This window comes from Oryzias latipes, chromosome 1 (assembly GCF_053564925.1).
Source record: "Oryzias latipes strain Hd-rR chromosome 1, Olatipes_Hd-rR_3.1".
In the NCBI taxonomy this organism is placed as follows: Eukaryota; Metazoa; Chordata; class Actinopteri; order Beloniformes; family Adrianichthyidae; genus Oryzias; species Oryzias latipes.
In genome coordinates, this window is record NC_136237.1 from 28,960,744 (window position 1) to 28,987,547 (window position 26,804).

At 37.1% G+C, this 26,804-nt stretch overlaps 1 protein-coding gene across 3 annotated transcripts in view; it reads right to left on the bottom strand.

Annotated features, from left to right (window-relative positions):
• The window catches only part of LOC144981214 (catenin alpha-2), a 293,319-nt gene that overhangs the window by 50,253 nt on the left and 216,262 nt on the right, over nt 1–26,804 (bottom strand). The window lies entirely within an intron of this gene.

The following is a 26,804-nucleotide window of genomic DNA, read 5'->3' on the forward strand; positions in this document are numbered from 1 at the left end:
GCACACCTGGGGACAATTTGGAGTCACCAATTAACCTTTGATGAAGTTTTTGGTCTGTGGGACAGTGTACTCAGTCAGTGTACTCAGAGAAAACCCACATATCCACAGGGAAAACATGCAAACTCCACACTATAGTCCTCCAGCTGACCCCAGCTGGGGTTCAAACTATACGTCTTAAAACATCATATAATATGAATCAGAAATAACATAGCATAACATGATTATTTTTCAGTATAACATTGTGTGGAGACATTTGGGGACCCTTTTGACTTTTTTCCTTTTCTTTTTTTTTAATATTCTTTTCTTGATTGGGAATTGCATTAGTGTAAACACGGTAGTGAAACAAATATACATTATTTATGAAATACATATCACTAAAAAAAAATCAATTGATTGCATCAATATCCCATATCTAATTGTTTCCATAAATCGTTGAAACAATACAGCTTAGTTGCCTTCTGTGCTGCTAAAGTGGATCCAATCAGGGAGAATACACTGGCAATGACCCCTTGATAGCAACATAGACATTCAATGACCCGATTCTAAATGGTCAATGATTCCTTAACAAAGCTGCTACTAGGTCAGCACAAACAACTCTTCCCATCGCTTTTGGCCCAAGATTTAAACTGCAGAATGTAACTGAGCTGAGGGTGGCCAAATGGATAACAGCAAAAGTCATGGAAATGAGAGAGCCCACTATGCAGCTCACTGATAATAGCCACATCCATATGACACACTGGCAAATCACTGCAACATTAGTTAGCCTGTGATGTGATTAAAGCTACTGCTCTGTGGGTTAGATGATCAAGCTCGTCTTTTGACAGCAGTGCCTTTGATAAGACAGAAAAATGTTACCCTGACCACTTTCTGTCTTTTCTGTTTCAACCGAGATAGGAATACAGAGTTCAGACACTCCATTAATGTTTTGGTCCTTTAATTTTCTGATCGATAGTCTCTACAGTGTGTGCATACAAAACATCCTACACAACACATTGTGTGTGTCTATTTTTGTATAGAAGTAAACAATAAAAATTACTTTCACTCTCCCTTTTCTTGTTAAGGATGGTAAAAAGAAAAATAATTCTAAAGATGTAAAAAGAACAATAAAAGATCTATACTTCCCAAAAATATTATTTTAAACCTGTCATCGTGGCTCTTCATGGAAAACGTAATGGTTTCTGTGCTGTACTTTAATCTGCCTCGTTATATTCATCCATCTTTTTCTGTTCATCCAGGACCAAGTCACAGGGGGCAGCAGTTTAAGCAAAAATGTCCGGGGGGGGGGACCCCGAGCCCGAGAGAGGTAGTCCCTCCAGCCTTTTCCTGGGCCTTCCCCAGGGCCTCCATCCTGTGGGACATGCCCACAACACCTCCCCAGGGAGTTGTCCAGGAGGTGTCCGGACTAGATGCCCGAGCCACCTAAACTGGCTCCTCTCGACATAGAGGAGCAGCGTCTTTACTCCGAGCTCTCTCAGGGTGACCAAGCTTCTCACCCTATCTCTAAGGGAGCGCCCAGCCGCCCTACGGGGGAAGCTCATAATGGCGGTTTGTATTCGAGACTGCGTTCATTCGGTCAAAACAAAACAAACATCTACCCGTAAATTGAAAGCTTTGATTTCGGGCTCAGCTTTCTCTTCACCACAACTGACAAATACAGCGACCAGATAACAACAGAAACTGCACCAATCCGTCTGTCGAAATCACGCTCCAATCTTCCCTCATCAAGACCCCAAGATACTTAAACATCTCCACCAGTGGCAGGAGCACTCCACCCACCCAAAGAGGACAAACTATCTTTCTCTGGTCAAGAACCAAGAACCACAGCCTTAAGGCCCGTACACACCGGGACGAATATTCGCCAGGCGTTATTCGCCAGCGTTTTTCGCCACGTTTTTTGTGTTCACACCCAGGCGATTTTCGCTGACGATGAGTGGAGTGAACATGCAATTTCATTCCCTGACATTAGATGGCGCTTAATGTAAAACCGAAATACTCCTGTACACAAGGTGGCGCTGCGCAACTTTACGCTTCTTAAAGTCGCTTTTCACTCAGAAGAAGAGAGCAAGTATTTACACGCTTGTCAGAATCAAACAAAGAAAACATGAATATTTCAAGCACCAGTAGCTCCAACTGGTGCTTGGTTCGGGGATGTTTTAGAATGTCCGTCATTATTGCTTCGCGGCTGTGTAGACGCTACTTGGCGTCTATCTTCTTCGCTGGTATGTGTGCTCAGCAAGGCAGTTTTGTTTGAGCGCCCCCAAGTTGTGTTTTACTGTAACTTCAGAAGCTCCAGACACGTGAGCAAAAGCGCCGTTCTCATTGGTCGAGTAGATTTCGACGCGACGCGTCGAAAAAAAAAAACGAACCCGAGGCGTTTTTTTTTTTTGACGCTTTAACGCCTGGCGTTTTTTCGCGTCGGTGTGCACACTCTCATTGGGGCCCTTTGTTTAGTCACGAGGCGTTAAACGTCGGCGAAAATCGCCGGCGAAATTCGTCCCGGTGTGAACAGGCCTTTAGACAAAGCAGGGCATCCCAGCAGCTTCACACTTGTCCGCAAACCGCCCCAATGCATGCTGGAGGGTCTGGCTTGATGAAACCAACAGGACAACATCTGCAAAGAGCTGGTGTTTCTTATGGATAAACTATGATGAGTACAGAAGTCCAACAACAAAACACCACTCAGATCAGCCATTCCTACCAATCACGCCCTTGTCGTTGCCCACGTAGGTATTAAAGTCCCTAGAGGTACAACGCTTTCTTTAGAAAATGTAAGCAGATCCGGCGATGCATGTGTGTAGTCTGCATAAATGCAGTATGCAGACTACACAAGATTCTTCTTTTTTTCCCTTGCTTTAAAGAAAAAATACATTTTAGAGAGAAATAAAATGGCTTACAATTCTACATGATGTTTTAAATATAGTACATAACAAAGCAAAATTAAATAAAGATGTTATATGCCTTAAAAATTTGCCTAAAAAAAAAGAAAACTAAGGGAAAAACAGCTGGGTGTTGCAGTAACACAGCATCATTTGAGTCCAAAACAGAGTACAAAAAGAAGAAAAGACTAAAATATAGATCTCTCTTTCATCTTTCTCAGGAAGTGCAAGTTGACTTTTGTTCTCTCTGCCTTTATGGCAGAATTCTTATTCTTATCTCTTAACCAGAAAACAGCATTGATTTAACTGGCATGAAAATAGCAGCTTTTGATCACAAAAGGAGAACAACTTCTTTTTCTGGTACATTACTATACTGTCAGACATCAATGATGGTATTTTTCTGTTTATTTCAGGGGAAATCCTATTTTAACTAGAAACAAACTTTATGTTCATCTGAGAAATTACTTTTATTTTAGGCCATGTCAGGTTGACTAAGTAATTTTTGAATCATTTTATCATTTCTTTTAGGGTAATGGAAGATTAACAAGTATTGCAACTAAGGACATAATCTATCACAGGGGAGCATTTCACATCTAATCTAGGCAAAAAATAAAAATAAAAAGACGTTTATAGGAATCTGTTTTGAGTCATCTTTTTAGGGACTAGTGGTTTTTTAGGTGGCCATAATATGATTCATGTTTACTCTAAATTGGAATTCTTATATGAAAAAGGGTCCTTGGAGGAGGAAACAAGCACCTAGAGACAAATATAAACAATAAAAATTGTTATTGAGCTCAACAAGGGACAGAGATAGGTAATTGAAAGCAATATAAACAAATCAAATCATGTATCTGGACATGCTGCCTCACTGTTCAGTTGGGCTTTAAACTCCTGGGTATTGGATTATCTTGTTCTCATGGCTGTGAATGACAAGGCTTTAAAGAGAAAAGGGAGAGGAGAACAAATGGCTGACTCACTTTGCCTTAGGCATGAAACAACTGCAGTATTCACACTTTGTATTGGCTTCGGTGTCTTGCTGCTTTGCTCTGCTTACGTTTCAAGCACCAAAGGCAGAAGGGACTGATCTCTCTCACCGATCTTTCACCATTCTCCTTCCCTTTAAGCACTCAGGAGAAGGTGGGGGTGGCCAGTACCACATACACAGATTTAATTTGTATCTACCCAGGTAGGATCTACAGTGGTTTGTTCTTGGTGCAATCTCTTCAAAAAGTCGGAACTGTGGCCACAAAGGTCAGGCTGCCCCCTCTCAAAGGTCCTCTGCACTCCTTTCCCAAAAACAAAGCTAAGCCTGCTTTAACTGAGGGTATTGATTTTTTTTCTCTGCTTTCCTTCTCTTTCTCCCTTTCCTACTTTACTTTTCAAGGAGTGCTAGCCAAGCAGTTGGGCTTGGCACCAAAACATAATTATGAAAATGGACCTCTGGGTTGTTTCTTTTAATCTGCTTCTATGCTGCACGGTCCGTCTGAAAAAGGAGTGATTTAAAAGCAGTTCGAGAATAATGGAAATATTTAACCCGCTGTATTATTTTAAAAGATGGTTATACATCAGCTGTTGCATTAGACAATCATTTATGCCTAGATGATTCCAAAGTACTGGTAAGGAAAATGGAAAGACTCTCAAGGAGTCTCTATTATCTACAGCAATCTCTAAGTGCCAAGTTAAAGTGAGATTTCAGCTGTTTATGCTTTCTGTCAAAGCCAGGCCTCTGATAAGTTCACATACTGACAGCTAGTGCTGCTCTCCCTTCAACCCACAGTTCAATGACCAGTGAAATACGAATGGCACTGCCAGGACCTTGCTCAATCTCAGGCTTATTAAACTGTCCGGCATAGATCCGTGACTCTGCAGCCATGGCGCCAAAAGAAGCTTATCAACCCCGGCTGGTACCAATGTGTTTCAGTGGCCTTATTTATTTGGTGACATTTAATTCTTAAAAAAATATTAAACACATACATAAAAATCACAGAAACAAAACAAAATACAACATTCAAAGGGATACAACCATCAATAAGAAAAAAAACAAAAAAAACTACTTAGCTGTAAAGTAGTACAGTTTTTCATTCATGACTAAATTCCCTGTTGATCCAAGGGATTTATAACAGCATAGTCCAATCTCAGACAAAATGTGAACACAGCAAGACCTTGACATTTCTACTCATCACATTCCTCTGCCATCTCAGATCTATCTAAGGCACACGAAAAGCATGATTAGTCCTTTTGGATAATAGATGCACACAGTGGGAAAGGTCAGTGGTTGTCACTCCTTAATGCCTCAACCTTTAAATTGAGAGACAGCTGAAGAGACTTTATGATTCATAAGAATGAATAAGATCCTATTCTACATCATCCACATGTAAAGAATGGTAGGAACATCTGCATTTAGGGGGAAGGAAATGTCTATTTGTATCTATTTTGCGTGTCGACAGAAAAAAGAAGAAAAGGTTTCTGGAATAAAAATAAATTGAATGATTTCACAGCATCCCAGTTTTTAATTTCTTAATTATACAAAAAAAAAAGTTTAATCATTAAAGTTATGGAAAAAAGCATGCAGTGATTCCTAATGCACCAGAGGCACAATGAAAGGATTTTGGGTTATAAACAGTTTGAACCTTCCTGTGGAAATGTCAGACTAATTTCCTTGACTTTAAAACAAATGCTTGCGTGGGTTTGTCCTATGTGAAGATGTGAAAGGCCATATTTTTTGAAGCAAAATTAAGAATAATTTGAAAGAGTCACTGTCGAGATGGCTATTACTCACCCACTATTATGGTTTAATGAATAACGCCTTGTGTACAATGAGCCTTTATCTGTGCAATTCTTTTATTCTTTTTTTTTTTTTTTTTATAAATCAAGGACCTTTCAGGCCACTCTGAGCTTTCTGGAGGAGGAGAATAGAAAAAAAAATCATTGACCTAACTAAATGACAAGAAAAAAAGTCAAAATAAAAAGAGGCCTTTTAAACATGTTTTTACCAGACATTCTTCAGTAACTATTGATCCATTCATGCAGAGATTTAGATGCTCTAAGGTAAAAAAAAATCTAAATGTCATTTTTACTGTGTCTCAAGCTCTTGCTGTAATAAATGGATCCACCACTTAGGAGTGCTGGACAATCCCGTCATAATGCAGAGAACAGACAATGTCAAGATCCCAATGACGCCTTTAAAACAATGTCTTCAATTAATTACTCCCATAAACGAAAAGACACGACATCTGCCCACGGATCCGACTGATGCGAATCGTGGTACTGTGAGAGCTTAAGGTGCTTTTTTTTATTTAGCACTGACAAACGATAAATTATTTTTAATTAAACTTTGCAAGTGTAACAATGTCACGCCTATTGCTCCTGAGGGAATTGTGCATTAATGCTCACAGGAAAATTAATGTTTTTTGCCATTTCCTTTCCACCTTAAAAACAAATTAAAAATAATTATGCTATATTAGAGTTTGCCTTGTAACTTTTAATAAGAAAATGTTGAAAAAGCCCTGTTTCTAACTAGAAATACACATTAAAGTATTTTGGTTTTTAAATTTGCAAAAATAAAAATAAAAATGGAAATAGTTTTTAACAGCTGTTTCCAAATATGAGGTTGTCTCAAGGCGAAACATCAAATCAAGCTTTATCTGTTACAATTCCAATAATACTTTGAATAATTTACGATTTTTACAGTTCAACTGAGTCCAGATTTTTCTAATCAAGCCAGATTGTGTTAATGGTGTTTAATAATAGCCCACATATGTGGGAAAGCCTGCATCGTCTGGTCGTTAGTGTGTGACACTAAAACTACAACCTTACTCCCATGGCAAATTACAACGACATCGTTAACATTTAAAATGCTGTTACTTACAAATTTATGAGTAACACCGAGGTCTAACATTGCGTCACTTGGATGTGTGAAGCAACCAGGCACATAATCAGATCATTGCACTTGGTCGTCGAATACATATGATTTGTTTGTTAAATTGAGGGTGAATAGTTGAGCGTGTTTTAAAAGCCCTCTTTTGGGAATGCCAGAGGTGTTAATCAGCTTGTTTTAATCTGCAGATCCCCTAATTTAGGTTAATGAGTAAGACAGACATAGTTTTGTGATTGTTTGCTGTGTCTATATGCAAAATAACTTTTATGTAGTATGATGAGAAGGTGCCTAGAAATGTAAATAATTTCCAAAATAATCTATACAGACATTTGAAATGTTTTAAATCTGTGTTAATTAGAGAAAACAGAAAATAACTAATGTCAGTCACACATTGATATACTATTAAAGGGAGTGGAAAATCGGAAATTTGTAGTAACTAGTTTTGGTGTTAATTTTTACAAATAAAAAAGCAAATGGGTTTTCATTTAAAAATCTGCAAAAAGCCTGCCATCTTTTATTATCAACTTTCCTTTTTTAAGCCTTTGCTAATTTTCTTAGTTTTCTTTTCTGCATACAAAAGTGCAACTGTACAAAGTCTAAATTGAAAAGTAGATGTATTGACACAATTATGCAGAGCTGACTCAGTTCTGCAGCTTTTAGGCCGTATGTGAAGTTGAAAATATATTTAAAAAAACAGAAGCACAAATAATTGAAAATCATACAGTACTTTTAGCAAAAGAGCTTTTGGCCCAGTGTTTAAATTCTTTCGACTACTGTAAAGCTTCAACTATAAATACCATAATTCCAGTGGATTCTGAAACAGAGAAAAGCAGCCTTCTGCTGACACTTTACTAACAACTTTACTAACTGCAACCCTTTACTAACGAGTAAAGTGTTGCCGTAACAGCGCATATATACAAAGTCGCTTTTGTCCGCCTCATCAACTGATTCAAGGTGATTTAGTAAACAGTCAAAGATTTACAGTATGTCAAAGAGCTTGTGTTATTTAGATGTTGCCGGCAAGACATCTGGTGTTAAAGGGTTGAATAATTAAACTGTATAAAAGACAATATGCTCCGTTTTAGTAGCAAAAATAACTATTGCCACAATTGCCGCAAACTTTTACTGAACTTAACTAACCCAGAGTCAAAAAGATTTGATGTTTTTGTATAAGCTCAACATGTATGCAGAGTTTTTATTTAATTTTCGGAGTTTAAACATTTAGCAACACTAAATTATTTAAGGCTTTTTGGGGTAAGATGTAAATAATAAAAAGTAAATTAATAAATAAAAAAAACACATCGAATGCAAAGGACATGTGGGTAGATCACGCGCCATCAAAGATAGAAAAAACAAAAAAAATACATGTATTATTCTTTTCAAAAATCCGTTAGCGAATCATCATTCTCATCGAGAAGTACATGACTTGATTGACATGCAGAATGGCCAATCGAACATCCCCCTGATCCATAAGTCTGTGCACATGTTTGTTTAAATAGACTAAGAGCAACCTTTTTCTGCCGTTGGAAAGCCAGCCAGCCGGTCTCGCTGCACACCAAGTCCTCAATTGGAAGCAAGAGGGAGTCGTCCCGTCCTGCCATCCAGTTCCTGTCCGGGGGATCCGACCCCACTAAGGCAGCAGTGTTGTTACGAAACACGAGCTTCCTGAGCGCTGCCTACGGAGCAGGGGCCGCCATTTGTTAAATCGTGGTTAAGCCAGCATCACTTTAACAATGTTATGCACCCCCAATACACGGTTTACAGCAGAGCACGAAACACGATTGCCGCTGCTTTCTGCTGTCAATCCTTATCTGTTCTAGTTATGTATAACTACAAAAATAATAATATTACTATACATAACAAAGGTATCTAGCTTTCCCCTCAAAGATTTCTGTACTCTTACTTTGAAGTTTTTGATTAGTACAGTAACATAGTATTTTAGACTCAATGTACTGTACAAGTTGTTAACTTTTTAATTGTTAGTACATTAACAGAGTATTTTAGACTACACCAAAAATACTAATCTAGTCTAAACAAAATATATATCTATATATATATCTATATATATAGATATATATATATATATATATCTTTTGGAGCTTGTCACCTCAAAGGTAGCTCGCATACCGAAAAGTGTTGGAACCCCTGTTATAGAGTATATTTTTCTCAAACATACTTGAATATTTTATCATCTTTTTCTTCTTCTCAAATTTTAAGATTTAAAGTGAAAATATTATAGAACATCAAACCACACTAAAAATATCAGAGGTGTTATACAATATCAGCTGGATGTTCTGGCAGAGAGAGAACACCGTTAAATGCCACATCATCTTCTGTTGGAGGCAGGCGCATTCTCGCTCATCTTCTCTTTTCAACTCCCCACCAAAATGTAGCTCCCCCCTGAAGACAGGACGGATGGCTCCTTCTGCTCCATTAATCTAATGACAATGCCCTGTGACTAAGACCAGCTTAGCAGGCATTGCTCATCCTCATTGGCTTCTCTTTCACTTATCATGCCGTCTTTGCATGAATGCAACAGGGCAGTGACAGCAAAGGAGAGAGAAAGAAAAGAGAGAGCAGGAGTGAAGAAAAACAACGGCCAGGTACTATTACAACGGTGTCCATGGTTACCAGAGAACGTCAAATACCATTACAGATAAAGGCTGTGAGACTTGTGTAACAGAGCTGTCAAATTGACACATTACATATATACAGATTTTTCTTTTTTTCTTTAAGAAATAAAATAAACCTACTATTGCTATTAGTACTGTGTTTTATTATTATTATTATTATTATTATTATTATTATTAATATATATCACAACAATAATTGTCTCTGAATTCTCTTCATAAAGTCCCATCACTGCACAATGTCCTTTTCTTCTTCTGGTAACATTATTTTGCAAGGCATCTGCGATGTTGACAAGGTTTTGCTTTTGAATGGAAACACAATCCAAACATTGTGTGTTGTTGACACAGACACAGCAAAGCCATATTGTTGTGTTAACTATAAGTCATGCTTTACACAACTGTTGTGAGCTTTTAGGTAATCCCGTCTACAGTGTAGTGGGGAGCATCGGCTTTTATCTGACACCTCTGGGAATGTCACTGCTCTGTGTTACTTGCTGATGCCCACTAGGAGCACAGACAGAGTGCATGTTAGCCCAGCACAGTCACAAGGAAGAGATGTCTGCTTCACTCGAACCTCTGGGGGAATAGCAAGCAGAAGTTGGCTGTCAAATAGCAAAGCTGTTGGCCTAGAATAGCAGAGGGTCAGGGTGGAAAAACAGTCCCACACAACATGAGACGACAGGGCTTCTAAACTAAATGTGTGACACTCCAAGTCAAGCTAGCTGCCAAACATTCTTACTTGCATTAAGACTTAATGTGGCAGATCTGTTGGGGTGTGACTATGCCTTACAGACAACAGTGGCTCACATGGCAATTCCTTTTAGGGAGTTACAGTTATTGTTCTTCTGGGTTTAAAAAAAAAAGCGTGTCTAAATTTATAAATGAAAGGATATAACTGTAAACACGAAGACAAAACACAGAGGAATTTTAATGGCTAATTATATTCATAGCAATCCAGCAGTTATAATTGGATAATATAAAATTACGTTATTAAAAAGAGAATAAATATGAATTAACTTTAAGGATGAAGTTGATTTTTCACTTATAACCCAGTTTGATGTTGATTCGGGGTAAAAATGTGCTTCCTTCAATGACTCAGTGGTGATTGAGTGTTCGTCTGCTTTGTTCCCAGGGGTGATCTTTGTTGCCATGGTGATTATGTATCAGCCCTTCCTTTCTCTATTCCATTACCAACAGAATAAAAAAGGGAAAATATTCTGGCATAATTTGTCATTCTGAGGATGAGGCAAGGTAAATGTTTTAATGTTTTTGGTGCTACAGACATAGTAAGTGCATGGTGACTATAAGTTGCATATCAGGTCTTTTTTTCTTTGCTTAAAATGCAGATGTAAGGAATTCAAAGAAACTATTACATGTTGAAGAATCACAAAACCTGAACCTGAATCACATATACATATACATACATACATACATATACAAACACATATCTATCTATCTATCTATCTATCTATCTATCTATCTATCTATCTATCTATCTATCTATCTATCTATCTATCTATCTATCTATCTATCTATCTATCTATCTATCTATCTATCTATCTATCTATCTATCTATCTATCTATCTATCTATCTATCTAGGAGAAAAAAAATCATGACTACAACTTTATAGATTTGACCCCAAATATTTATGTAATTAAAAATTCAAATTTAAGTCTTCCACCTACGGCTCAAATAGGAATAATCAATGTGTCCGTGTATAAAAAATCTTTTTTTCTTAATACTTCAAACTTATTACGTGTTTTCAAAGAGGCTCCAATAAGATAACCTTGAACGCTGCCGTCTTGTTCTGCTATTAGCAAGGTGAATGCTTCAAACTACAAGTTCCAGCAGAATAGCCAGTAGCAATTTTCTGCTGCATGTCATCCTGGTGTCTTTGTGTACTTACAAAGACACGGTGGTTTCAGCCACCTTGGCATTCAGGTCACTGTCCATTTCCAACTGTGTGTACTAGACAGATCAATGTACCTTTTCATAAGCAGCTGTCAGTTCAAGCAAATACCCACAACAGGTTTTTAGGGTGAACTTTAACAGAGTGTGTGCTGGAATTTATGTTTTAATTATCATTGCACAGCATGTGGTATCATTAAAAAGAGACTGAATTGTATGTTCTCTCGTTGTGTTTTCCTTCAGTTTCACTTAATATGGATTTCGAATAGCGTCTTAGTAGCCTGCAACATGTAGTCTACCCCTCTGGCTGCCTTTTTAGCAACAAGATCAAGCCAATAAATGGATCTGGGATCAGATGAGCCATAAACAATACAAGCTTTAGTTACAACATAATGCATCTCGCTTACTGCCTTTACCAATAGACACTGGAGAATGTGAGTCTGTAGATTCACAGTTTATTCTACAGTTTATCAAGCTGCATGAGTAAAATGTTTACTATATAACTCCTGAGGTGAACGAGGCAATGTGGCCAACTCTTGATGGTGAAGTCTAATGAGGAGAGCAGCACTGTGAGTAGTCCTTTGTCTGCTATTGTGTGCACATTGTGTTTTCATACTCTATTGATACTGATCAAAGACAGTGGGGTGAGGTGCCTCTTCCTCATGAATATGCACGAGGCAATGTTCTATTTTCATTATGAGTCCATTTAAGTCTGAGATCCACTGCTGTGTTTTCACCTTATCCTGGGTATTCTCTCAACCTGCGACCTTTGCCAAACACAACCCAACTTATCTGGCTTAAAGTCTTAAAAGAAAATGGGGGACAGAGAGGGGTAAGTAAATAAACAAAGCACAAATAAGTGCTGAGGAGTGAGATAAGACTACAACTCAGTCAAGGAGGAAAGGAAATGAAATTAAGGAAACTTTTTGTTTTTGCTTACCTAATCGTACACTTCAGATTTACTTGTTTGGTTTAAGAAACAAAACTGTTGCATTAGCAAATTGAGGAGACGATAAGGCTGAAACAAACTACAAAGGCAGAGAAGTCATGGTCACGAGAAGTGGATCTACATGGAAATCTAGTACGGTAGTTGTCGTACAGTTACACTCATTGATTTAGCCTCTCAAATTCTTATGATGTGATGAATGACTAGCAGACTATAGGAGACATGAATAACTCCTTGTATTTCCATTGGGCAGCTATGGCATCTCATGATATAGGGTAAATTACCACTGTAATTAAATAAAAACCTTCAAGTTGTATACTTTGGGGTTGTAAGGGCATAACAGGGCCATGGCAGGAGTGACTCAAACTTACACAGCTTAGTCTTTGCAAAATCTGCTTTTCATCATACAGAGAAAGCAAGGAGTTCTTCACTTTAATTAAGGCCCTACAAGCCAGCTATGTAAAAGAAAAATCTGTAACACTGTCTTAATCATCTAAAGAGGAAGATCCTAATTATCTATAGTGGTCTTTGCTTTACCTCTCTAGAACTGTTGCCAAAATTCTTTCTCACTGAAGTCATCATTCAAAACCTGACAAGGAACCAATTAAACACAAGACGTCTATTCTATGGTCTTATGATTATTTAAGGGAATGCTTTCCAATTATAAAACAGATCAGGGTGGTTTTAAATGCAAAGGTTATGAATTGGAAACTGCAATTGCAGGGCAACACCATTTGGCATCTGTTTTGCTCATTTCTTTATCATTTAAGGTCCTAGGATGAAAATATTATGACAAATCAGTCAATAAATTTGGATTTTAAAAGAAAATGCTATTTCCATTGAGAAAAAAGAAAAGAAAAGAAAATGTTTTATTCCATATTTCAAGAGTCAGAAAAAAAAAGAAAAAAGATTGCGCTCTAGAGATTAGGTTTTTTTTTGTCCTAATCAGAATTGATTGCTTTTCATTTGGACCTCCAAGCATCTTTTTTTGCCTTTGTCTCATTTAAAATCTCCATTCATTCCTACAATTTAGACAATTTAGAGCTGTGTATAGAAATTACTTAATGAAACATTACTTGATTAATGGACTTCTTTTCCAGCTGATTTGAAGTCATTGTGGTACAGTATTTCAACAAAAATAGCTTTCTGATTAGCAGAAAGTCAGATTTCACCATTGAATTTCTGTCATTTATAAATAAAAAAAAGTAATTATAAGAAAAAGCTCCTTGAGAGCATAAAAACTGGACTTACTTTGCAAAACTGTTCACTTAGATAAGACATAATCTTGCAATTTCTAGTCAGTGTCAGACTCTCCTAATCTTTAAACATAAAGTCAGCCCTTCTCTTCATGAGGCTTTGCAAGCTGTGCTAATGCTGTGTAAACATTGCTGCTGCTGTTTGCAACAGATTTAGCACATGTTAATATTACATGAGACAGAAGGGCCCTTTGATGATGCAAGTGAATGCTCAAACTAGGGCTTTCCACCTCGGGGAAGGGGAGACGGGGCTGTAGAGCAGCTCCTTCGAGATTTATTACACTTCCGCATTTGCAATCCAGCTTGGGAAGAGTTGAGCTGTGTTGTTGTCCTTTTCTTTTTTTTCTTTCCTTTTGCTTGTGTTCAACAAATGGACTATTCCGATTTCAATGGATGGAGCAGAAACACAGCCTTTGGAAAAGTTATTACAGGAAATGCATTTTGGCTTGCCATCTTCAAAATCACATGTGATAAAAGCTAGTTTCTAATGGCTAACTGCGGAATCTCTGGATTAGAGAGACTAGATTAGAGTCAGACAGCCTATTTTTGTGTTTGATAACCTTAACCAACATCAGAGTTAGCACAGAAAAAGATGCTTGGAACTGGAAAAGTCAATTTGGATAAGACCATTTGGCATCAGCCAAAATTAAATTACACCATAAAGTAACAATAAGTATCAAGCTGAAAATTGTGCTTGGAATGGTTTACTTTGAATATGGCTGTTTTTCACTTTTTAACAGTTTAGTGTATACTTTTTTGGGCTTTGCACCTGTTGTAGTTGTGTTGACTACCTCACTATTGCTGCTCCTGTCATGTCATCTTGCTTGAAACGAATCATTACTCTGTAAATATTGTGTTTGGGCGTTTTGATTTTCCTGTTTGTCAGATTGTTGTCATTTTGGCTTCACTAATGAAAACTAAGCTTTGTTTTCTACCTGGCTCATGCAGGTTTGTTTGCCTTTTATGTTTTTGCTTAAATATTTAGAATCAATTTGAATAGATTTTGTTTTCGCCTGTTTAAATCTAGCTGTGCTTGCAAAAAAAAAGGGCTGATAACAAAATGTAATTTAAAAGACTTCTAACTTTTACTTCAGACTTGAGTAAAAGCACTAATGATAATTGGAGACTGTTTCCCCTTGAAGTTAACCAAAATTGTCTCTTAGTGTAGTATTACAGACCAGTTTGTGTTTTCTGGTTGTCTGGTGGCCACATCTTTCTCTGATAGCACGCCTCAGACTAAAGAAATGGACAGCTTACTACTGGTACAGATGAAATCCAATCCTCTGAAATCTCAAGGGAAATCCTTTTATGTACTTATTTTTGGTCACCCGCAATATTCCAGGTAAAAGTCGTCACGGAAGAATGCACACATGTAAGGAACTGCACTTTCACACACCAATATCATCAATGGGGCAGTATAAGGGCGAGCAGGTGTCTGAATGAGGAGATCGGTTTCAGGAGAGAGAACAGACTCTTGATGAGCCATTAACCTGCTGTCGGTGAAGTAGAATGGCTGTAGGACGTGGTTTAATTTACCCTTTTATAAAGAGGTCGTTGAATTGACAAGCCACAGGAAGAGTTAGACCCCTGGTTTAGTTTATTAGCGATGCTGAACAGGTCAGTGTTCTGGATCAATCGGAGAGCTGCTGCTACATTTGCAGCTAAATCAATAAAATTAATATTAAATAGCAGTGTGAGCTTATAAAGGAAGGAATGCTCCACTTTGAATGAAGCCAGACAGAATGATGTGCACTTTTTTGCACCACGTTTGTATTTGCCAGTTATTACTGTGGTATACGTCTTTAGGTTAGGAATTCTTAGCATTCCCTAAAAGGGTTTTCTTTAAAAATATCAATCAGAAGCTACAAAGAGTCAATTTTCACTTTGAAATAAGCTGCCAGAAAGTCTGACGTGGTCTCTTCACTATCTATTACAGCAGCTCTATGGATGATGAAATTTAATAGACAATAGATAGCTACCAAAGGACTCTCCATTAATGAAAAAAAATGATGAGAAGAATTGAAAATAATGGTTTTCTCTTTTTGTTCATGTACAATGGTACTGGGGGCCGCATGCTTTTCCATTTCAAGAAAACCAAAAAAGATATAGACCCAAAAAAAAGAAAGTTTGAAGCAGAAATACTAGAAATTAGAAACTAGCTGTATATTTAAACAAAAAAATAAAATAAAATTATTTTATTGTGACTTTTAGTTTAAAAGGCATATAGCATGCAAAAACAAATTTTTGAGCTTTTAAGTGTATTATAATGTTCATTCCTCACTTTAAATAACCCCCAAGTAAGATATTTTGATCCATTTACACATTTTTGAGTATTCCCCTAGAAAGCTGCACTCTGAGCACCAGCCCCTCCAGACCCACAAAAACGAGCTGACGTAGACCAGTGAGGAACAGCCCCTTCCAGGAAGAGTCTGTACTGCCGGCACAGCCCCCGGGCTAAGGCTACATTCACACTGAAGGGCTTAATGCTCAATTCCAATTTTTTGAAAGATTTCGTTTTTTTTGCAAGGCCGTTCACATTTCCAATTAAACGCGAACTTTTAATGCGAACTCTCCGGTGTGAACGTGAAGTGTGCAGGTCACTTCTGTAGTATTCAACGGTGAACGACGTCACTCATTTGTGGAAGTAGCTAACGTTAACAATGGATGTCAACAACAGTGTTGTCAACAGCGGAGCTCTTTTTGCATTATTGAATTTATTTTCACAAAGGAGTCAGCACAATTACAATCTTCTCATTTTCAAAAGGCATTGGAGCCAGGATCGTCTGTACCCACTGTTGTGGAATGGGGATGTGCTGGGCCCATGCGCGTGTGTGTAAGAGACAGGAGAGAGCGCATGCAGCGCAGGAGGGAGTGAGAGGGGGCAACGGAAGTGTGTTGGGGGCGCAAATTCATGTTGTGTGTTACGGAGGAAGGAGAACGATAAAAAAAGAAGGCTTCTCCCAGAAGAACTGCTATAGACAGATTAACCTGCTCTGGAGAATCTAAAGGTCCGAAAGGGGGGGAAGTGAAAAGATCAGATACAGGTTGCATAGGGGCAAAAAAAAAATCGGAATCGGGTCGTTTCAGCCTGCAGTGTGAACGTAGCCTAACACACACACACTTTCTCTGCTTAATTAGCGGTGATCTGTCAAACACTCTCCTTTTATGTGCACAATATGCACAGCCATCTTTGCAAAAGTTCAAATGTTGTTCGTTTTCGTGAGAGAAATACAGACACGCTGCCGAGGGTGACTCTAGGTTGACATCATGAAATGGGCGGCACTCACACTGAGTGAAAGCCGGTGCCTCAGAGATCTAGTCTTACTTCTGGGGTGAAAAAGAGCTCAGGAAAACAACTAATATTTAACAAAAAAAAAAAAATTGTGTGCCAAAGGTAATATATTATATACCGGTACATCAGGGGTGGGCAATTCCAGGCCTCGAGGGCCGGTGTGTCTGCATGATTTCCAGATAGTCTTGCCCTACTCATGGCTGATTACCTGGTTCAGGTGTGTCCAGCCAATAATCTTGCCCTACTCATGGCTGATTACCTGGTTCAGGTGTGTCCAGCCAATTAGAACATGCCAGAGCAGGGTATGCTGGAAAACATGCAGGAATGCGGCCCTCAGTGCCCACCTCTGCGGTACATGGATACAGTTTACTATAAAAGGCATAAGAATAGCATGGTATGGGCCCATTTAATGATATGTTTGAAAATCCTCTTAAAATGTTTGCAACTATTATTATTGCAAACATCTGAGACTGGATAGCATCTTATTAGATTTATTCAAAGATAAATCCTGTGTCTTCGTAGAGTCAATTTTTTTAATACCATCTAGGATCTTTGTACTATTGAATGCTAATGCGCTGTAGTCACAACTGCCCTTACGGGAAGATAAGGACTGTCTGTGGGCGAGAAATGGCCAAGTTCAATTTTAAGATCGTAGAGTATGTCATGCACGAATTCTTCTATAGGTGGTGACAGGTTGTGGCGAACACTTAAACATCACACAACGATGAAGTAGGTTAGACTGTGCAAGGGGCCAGTTAGTGCTGTTCAAATGATAAGTGCTCACCCTTTTTTCAACCTAAAAAATCAGAACATAATTCATGTCGACACACCCTGTGTGTGTGGCATTCGTTCAGGACACGTACAGGATCACCTGAACGTCATAGTTGTGTGTAATTTCTATTATCCTTACAAATACTTCACTTTACATTTACCACACACACAACAATCATACGTTCCATTTTCATGGCGTCCCTTCAGGTGGCCACACAACACCTCGAACCTCGACACACCTGCGCTCCCCTTATGGTGTTGCTGCTCCTTTCTCCATGAGTCCGGACAACCCAAACACCCGCAGCACCCGTGCAGGCCAATCTCATCTACGGGTGCATGTGACTAAGGCATTTGTAGTTTTCATCTGGGAAACTTGAAGAAAAACTAAATCTTTGGACTATTTTAGCTTTCATTATGATTTTTCAAATATCCTAAATCTCAAAATATTTTTATCTTTATGTTTTATGTTGTAACATGTTATCTTGTTGGTTGACATCCAGAATTATGCTAATAGGCTGCAAGAAAGTGCACAAAAAGTTATTGCTTATTTAAACAATGTGTTTTATAAGTATTGCATATTCCTGAGAAAAATAATAATAATAAAAATAGCATTCAACTTCATCAGGATCTCAGCTCATGATGGAACACAGCTCTGCAATAATAACTCCTGTGGCATCATGATTCACATTCATCTCAACTGGAGCTGAAGTGTTGAATACTACCCCTACCAGGGGGAAGACAACTGGAAATATTTATGCAAAGAAGGGCAGATATAGAAGACATTTCCAAATAAGTGCTTTAGAAAGGTAAAAGTAAATGGCTACCACAGATTCATGAACAGCTACTGTCCATAATCAACAGGATGAAAGATCTTCAATAAACTATTTCTCTTTCATGATGTACCATATTTGTACATTTGTTATTTGCCTCCAAAATAATTTGTAAAAAAAAAAAAAATAGGTAAGAGTAAGCACAAAAACACAAACAAGAAACACATATGATTGTTTCACTGTGTGAAATGTACAACACATAATTATTTTTTTCTTAAACTTTTTTCTGATCTGGACTACTTTTATCCTCTACCATTTAAATGATTTCATGCTTTTTTCATTGTAATGACAAATACAGTTAACACTGTGTTTAGGAGCACAGTATGTTTTGGCCCATCAAAAAAAAAAAAAAAAATAAAAAAAAAAGAATGAATCAGAGGGACAAAAAGCTTCAACATCAAAAGTGATCTGACTGAGCCCCCAGTGGGCACAGAACTATATTAGGAATTTCTGCTTGGCTGTATGTCATGTTATTACAGGGGGGTCTTCTTGTTCAAAGCAGAGAGCCATGGATGTTTGGCAAGTCCTATTGCTTCTTTGCTTTTTACTGTTTGACACAGTTAATCTCATGTAATCCACTTAGTGTCGTAAGTGAAAAACAGGATGGAAACACCACTACTCCATGTCATATAACACCTTTACAGGAGCTGCCCTGGCTCGCTGCAGGAATTCTGATGTGTCAGACAAAAGATTACAGTCATGCAATTTACTTAGACTGGGTCTGGAGAAATGTGTCATATAAACACTGGAACCAGAGCCTGGGATGACTTTCTGTAGCATTTAGGAAGAGGTTAAGGGGGAAGACTTGTGTGAATCTATGAAAATGATGTATAACCTCCCAAGTCTAGCAGATAATAAAAGTCAAGGATGTCTTCAGAGTAAATTTTGATTTATGAGTAATATTATTTCCCCCTGTACTGACAATTTCTGACCCCCCCCCCCCCCCCCCACCCCACACACACACACACACACACAATGACATATATAACTATCAGGTCCTCCTATTTTCTGTAACATTGGTTTTCTCTGAGAACTTCCCACTATTACCTGATGGAGCTTTGTTAGTTAGGCCTGTGGCAGTATTGATTAAACAGGAAAAGTTTGAAGAGCACCCTAAATGAACGGCAGTACCTCATGATTTCCGTGGAAGAACAAAACTCCCATCAGTGGGCGATCTTTAAGCAAATCTTTATGCTGGAAATCCAAATCTCTCCTGTCAACCTCCACTAGTTGCACCATTTTGGTAGAACGGATGTTTTACATTATTTTCAATGTCAATCGGAAGTCAAAGTGAGAAAACTATACATCTATGTGGGATCTTAGGGGTTTAAACCATTATAAATAGTGTTTATTTAATAACACATTAAGCTTGTTTCTGTTTTTTCAGTTTTCTCTCATTTGTTTTCTCCTTTAAACTGGTACTTTCAGTTATACTACTTCTACTTTCTTGTCCATTTTCTCTAGTTTTTGTCTCTCAAAACTAAAATTACAAATCTTTTTCATTTATATTAAAAATATAGAATATTCCCACAGGTATGCATTTTGTCTAAAGGAAACCTTCTAAGTCCATTAGCCATCTTTGTTTAAAAAGTAGGAGGGAAACAAAACTGGCACCATGAAGATAAAGATGTAAAACACAAAACCAAATTTTAAAATGTGTGCAGAGTAGGGATTTACATTTTCATTGCTTTAAAGTCTTGGCAGTGTACTTTTATCAAACCTTTTTTTCTTCTTAAGGCAATGCAGTTTTTCTTTCCCCCGGTGACTTGAAAGTTGGAGTTGTGCGTTTGGTCTCACACTGCACATCTAATACATATTTTGAAAGTTTGCAAAGTAGCCAAAAAATGCTTTTCGTTCCATTTCAGGACAAATACATGCCATTAGACACTCTAAGCAATACTTCAAAATACGTTTTTTCCTCAGTTTTTTAAAATAAACTATTTATTACATTTAAATTGTGTATCTACCATGCATTCTACAAATGTTCTGTAATGATTTCTGCTGTGCAAACAGAAGCGTTCATGCTGTAGTTCAGCTTTGCAGAATGCAGACTGCACCTTTCTTAACCAAACTTTGTGCAGAAGTTGAGAGTTCACTGATGCTTCAAGCAACAAATGCAAACAAGTGTAAGGCCAGAGTCTCATGAGACTGACAACTTCTGCTCTGCAGAGGACACAGAGAACCAGAAATCCCCTTCTTCTTTTCCTCCTATATAATTTCTCTTTTCGTTCTTCGCTCACTATAATCTTTTGGCACAGAAAGGGTTTCTCTTAGAGTTTATTATACTTTGTGACTAAATCAGAGAGTTATTTTAGGTTTCATAACAGAGTTTATACCCTAATTTCATAATTAGTACGAAGACTCTGTGACATTTTGAAAAGAAACTGAATCAGTCCTCCTCCAATTGTCTGCCTAATGTTTTGATGTCCTTTTTTTTAAAGATTCATTTAATTATCGGTCAGCAATTCCCTTAGACAGATACTTATGTTTAAGTTAACTCACATATGCTGCTTCAGATGGATTTTGATAGAGTTTGTGCAAAACTGTTGGTGCATGCATAAATACACTATTTTGCTTCAAAAAAAAAACATTTTGATGTGAATTGTCAACTCACAAAATGGATATTTTTAATCTCAGTAAAATATAATAATCATAATTTTCCATACGCAATAATGACCAGAGTTTTCCCTCAGTCATTTATTTCACATTTTGTATGAATACGTACATATTTAAGGATCTTACTTTATGTATTTTGTAAGTAATTATATTGATTATTTAACAGCTTTATACAATTTTAAATGTATTTATTTTATCATGATAAAGACCTGATAATCTTTACTAAACTTATATAACTACGGTAATAGAAAATTAAAGATAATTCTCATAGTATGAAAGTCACAAAATGACAAAGTGAAGGTGACAACAGTGGTGAATACGTTTTTTTTTGCATGCGTTAGTAATACAATGTATTCCTGTTTTAATTATTAATATCTTGATTTATTAACTATGGCTTTTTTTGTTGTTATACATTTTTAACACAATGATTTTGATTATTTATTTTCTGCTAGAAATCCACTCAATTATGAATGTTTTGTTAATAATATTTAACATTAAATAATAATCAATATTCTTTAGGTCTTACAAATAAATAACGCATTTCATTTGTTATTAAAAATGTTATAACTTGTTGTTTTATTTATCAAAAAATCTTCAAGTTAGAAGAGCATCTCTGCTTTGTTTATTCCCATTTTTGCACGACCCCATACGATAAGTACATATAACAATATGACCTACTTTTTGTGTTTGGTTCTCCTTCTGTGGATGTGAGCCTACCTCAAAATAACTCAAAAAGAGAGGACATCGCAGAAGGATTATGTTGGGTGTGAAACATCTTTATGTACTTCTGTGGCTATATCCTCCAAAGGCAGATTTCCTTTGAGGCTTATAACTTTGAATGAATGAAAGGATTACTGTTGGCCTGAAGGTGTGGGTCATCACACGTACACCTGCTCAAAGAGTGATCCATGCTTTCCGGGCTTAACTGCCCACTAAAGTGCTTTATCCACTGGCCCTAAGAATTTTTGTTTACTGCTGCAGTTCATCTCATGTCGCTCTGAAGACCACTTCAATCCAGGTGACATTCAGTTTCAGTATTGACAATACATAAAAATGCACATAACATTTCTCTGAATCTGTGCAGGATCAAAGTGAAGCCACCAGCATAAAATTTAAACAACTAGCACACGGATAGAAAGAAACAACCTAGGAATACAGTTGGTAGAACAACAGCACTCCATTGCATTACTGAAATGAGGCCATATTAAAAGTGTTGTGACTAATTTGTAAACTCATTAGGCAGTGTAGCACTCCTGTGCAATTAGAGGAAAGGGAAAAATGAAAAAAACAAAAAAAGAAATAAAACCACGATAGTTTTTCTCAAGACAATCCAACACAAAACTATCAAAGTCAAATAATGGCATCAGGCTTTACTGGAACACTTTATGAAGCTTTTAAGCAATAGGAGATTCTTTTTTTAGAAATAGAACAGGATTTTCAATTGAACAAATGTAAAATGCAATCAAAGCAAAGCAAAGAAAGATCTCTGACATCATAATATTGACAGATCGTGAAAATTCTTTGCTAAACACATTTTTTTTGGAATGACAATAAAAATGAACTTGGAAACTTTGTACATTTGACTGATTAGTCTGCACATACTTGAGTGAACAACAACAACTCAGTGTTATGTAAAGTTCTTGTGTCAATGACAAAGTTATATTTAATTATATTTTATTTGTAATGAGTGTTGATCTGTAAATGGCACTGAATCATTTGAAACAACAGACAGTTTAAGATTTTCCGTCTCTAAGACAAATACGTTTGCTTAAAAGCATTTTTTATAGCCAAGTGTTTGATTGTAATAAGCTAGATCCAAAAACCAAGTTCATTGTAGAAGAAAAAAAAAAGAATTTTAGATCTGGATAGCTGCTAATGAGTATGTATCAGCATAGCTCCCATTCCTAGGTTATTCCTAGATTATTCACACAGGGTAAATTTGTCTATGGCGCAATCTTCAGAAGAAAATAGATGCCTCAGTATTGTTGCAGAAAAAATATTTGTTTTTTAAATACATTTTTCTGGAAATATTTCAGATTTAATTTTATTTATTGCACAGGAAAACATTCTACATACTATTATGGAATTTTTGTGTACTGACACATTTCCTGTTTAAAGACAAACAGAAAATGTTTCAAACACATCTTATGTTCAACATTGATCTGTTGTCAAATGTAGACTTTTATTCCTGCTGTTCTTTTGAGGCACAAAGATTGCAGAGATTGACGGTAAATGCAGGTTTGCAAAACTTACAGCAAGTTAAAACAGCCTGAGAGAATATACAGACAGATGATGCACTTGTAGCCTAAACATCATGTCAGCCTTAGCCATCATGAAGAAGAAAACTTCCATGCTCTACAGTCAGCCAAGAAAGCATATAAAATGTTTTCTTGTACAATACAAAAAATATTCAATCATAGGTTGATGTAAAACATAAAAAATACAATTTCAGATGAGAGTTACAAGAGCTCTTTTGCTGACTGTGGAAGGTCGGTTTCATTAACTTTCATGGATCCATTACAGGGATTTTGGCCCATTATATACCCAGTTTAATAATTATTGGTATCCTGTTGCTGGTCAATTTGGTGTAATGGACATTATGTGATTAAGAGAGCTGACAAGGTGAACTTCGCTCTTTTGGGAGGTGAATAGAATAGGATAGTAAGGTTTTTCTTTTTTTCTTTAATGGTGCCAAATGGAACAAGAGCAAACGGGAACCAAGCAGATATGTAATATAAAAGCAGATTTTTAACCTGACACTGTCCAACTCTAATTTAATATCTGCCCGACATCACAAAGATGAGTGCAGTGACACCAATCAGTAGCATTGTTCGCTATTTCTAATAAAAAGGACATATAGGACAGAGTAATAATGCATGATGATCATATGAAGAATAATGTAACAAATAAAAACAATGTTTACAATGAATGTATTAAAGTTGATCCCATCATCAACTAACCCATCATAACATATTATGCTTCTTGTCCCAACATTGTGCAATATTTATGACATAATTGGGCTGTCTAAATCTGGTTGCAATATTCACAAGAAACAAAAGAATTGTGAGAGATAATAATGACTTGTCTTTTTTGTTATATAGTATGATATATAGCTTTATTGGATTTGTCTAAAACAGCCATCAGGTTGCACAAAGGGGAAAGTACGTTTCAGATAATAGAACTCATTTTTTCCAACAGCGTAATTCTTTTAAGACAAATACTTAAAGGAGTTTAGAAAAATACCAACAACAAACAAAGCTTCATTGTTTTTACCACAGAAAATCTGAAAAATGAGACTGACTAAATAAGAAATAAATCAGTTATGAATAGTATAAAAAGAAAGAGAGCATACAACAGGTCTTGTCTTTTAGCCAGGCTGTAAGGAGCAGTCCACTGAGAAAGCATTTGAGTAGAAACACATTTTTGACTTGTCTAGGATAGAGCAGCCTCCAACCTGAGGAAAAGGTGGGGGGTAAACAGCCCCCATGAAGTGTCTTGGCCTTACATCTGCCAATTTACATGTTGAAAATGGAGGTGCGCTTTACCCTACAGTCATTTATGCACGTCTTCCCACCTGCTGAAGTTCATTCTTCACTGCTTCTGAGCAGTTGAAATAGCATACATTAATGCAAGAAGCCAGTGTGCTCCCCTCCCTACACCTGTTGAAGGAACTGTGGGTGTGGGAACTTCTTTGCGTCTTCAACTTCCACCAAAAATAGATGATTTTCAAGGCATTTTTAAATCTACAGAGGTGTTATTAGGATGCAATCTGACTGTACCTGCAAGAGACAGAAGGACAATCCCCTTTGTCTTAAATCCATTTCAATGGGTTTTGTTAGGATTGAGAGTTGAGTTTTACTTCCTGTTGTACATATTTTTTGTACATCTCCTGATTGTATGCTATTACGACACTCATATTGGCCACAATATAATGCAATGTTGCTGACTCGTGTAAAATTTACTATGAGGCTGTTTTATAGTCAAGTCTGCAATCATTATAGTGCATTAGGTCTGGAATGCAGCCTTGCAGGGAGCCACTGTTACAGATGACAAACGAGGATTTGGTGTCACCAACTCTGCTAGTAATTCATCCAGAATTTGACTGCAAATATTCCGAGTACTTCCAGTTTTTCACCAGTGTTTACTATATTCAAACTTCAGAATCCTCACTTTCCAGATTTGAGAGATCCAGGTTTTTCCCAGTAATAAAAAATTAAATGGAAACGGTGTCTAGTTGTGGTCCTCTTACAAAAGCATACTGAGTGGGTGACAACTAGCACGCCCCCTTGTCTCAGTTTATGGTATTTAGTCTGCAGGGGGCGTGGTAGGTGGGATGATGCTTTCAGCAGTGTGTTGTGGGTCTGGCTGGCCACGCCCACAACACACAGCTGATGGTGACACATAACAATCGGTGCATATTAATCTATGAAAAAATGATGGCAAGCAGTCAAAACATGTTAAAATAAGGACAATCTTTGACCTTCATTTGTCTGACAACTGAAAAACACCTATTTGTGAAAGAAAACAGTACTTGATCTCTCTACTAAATGAGACAACAGTCCTGTTGACAGTCAACAGTAAAACTTTTGTATTCACTTCACATTTAGAAGTAAACCATCTTAGCAAAAGATATACAATAAATATGTTACAGAGCCTTCTTGCTGCAATCACTACACTACCATGCAGCCTGTATTGCACAATATATTTGTCCAATTACTATAAGTGCTGTCCTAACTGTGTATATCTAGGGGGATATCAAAACAAATAAGCATTATGTGAGAGTTCCAGATTTCTAACAAAGCCTTAGTAGTAAATATTACAGGAAGGAGGCCTTAGACTTTTAAGATTATAACTAGAAATGTGTAAGATAATTTTGTACTATATAAGAAGGCACTTAGAGGACACATATCACTGCCCAACACTTATGAGACCAATCATCTGCAAATTTAATATACAATGTCAACCCGACCAATCACAATGCACTGGCTCAACACCCTAAAAGCTGAATAAAACGATAATATTCCTATATAATGAAAAAGAATCAAACAGAATCGGAAAAGAGGTGTTGCTTTGAAGAAACTATTACAAATAGTTACGCAGTGGCAAGACCACTCAACTGGCGTACTTGCATCGAGTCAGGTCTGTAAAGACAATAAGCAAATGGTCACATAACTGATTTCCTTCTTTTTTTTTTTGGAGGGTGGATTGCAAGATCAGAATGCATAATGTGTCCTTGAGCTTAACAAACAACACTTTAACATTTCTGGTTGCAAAGGACCAATTTAAAGAGTTGCGTCCGTCTCATCAGCAAACAGCTAGGTGAGGCCGAAAGAGCACACAAATCACTCAAATGATCATGGAATGTCAAAGGAAGCAAGAGCGTTGGGTTAAGTGACGGCCTCTTGAGAGTGTTCCACATTATCAATTCTGAAGGTTTCCTCCAATTGACCACATGATCCAAAGGCTACTACCGCTAAAAGGCACAGAAATTTACTTGCAGGTGTTGCTGTGATAAAAAAGGTACGTTAAAAAATAAATAATAATATGGATACATCTGCATAACACATTACATTTATATATACTTATATATAACGATGATGTGCAACATCCATATTATTAGAAATTACAGTCAATTCCACTATGATGCTGATAACTTATTTCAGCTCTACTATAGATGCTTGTGTGACACCTTATATTTTGACTTCCTTCCGAAGCACAAAAATCCTTTAGAAAATATACCAGCCCTGCCCTGGATGTTAAAAAATGTGATGTTTTCTGGGAATAAAGAAAAAGGAATAAAA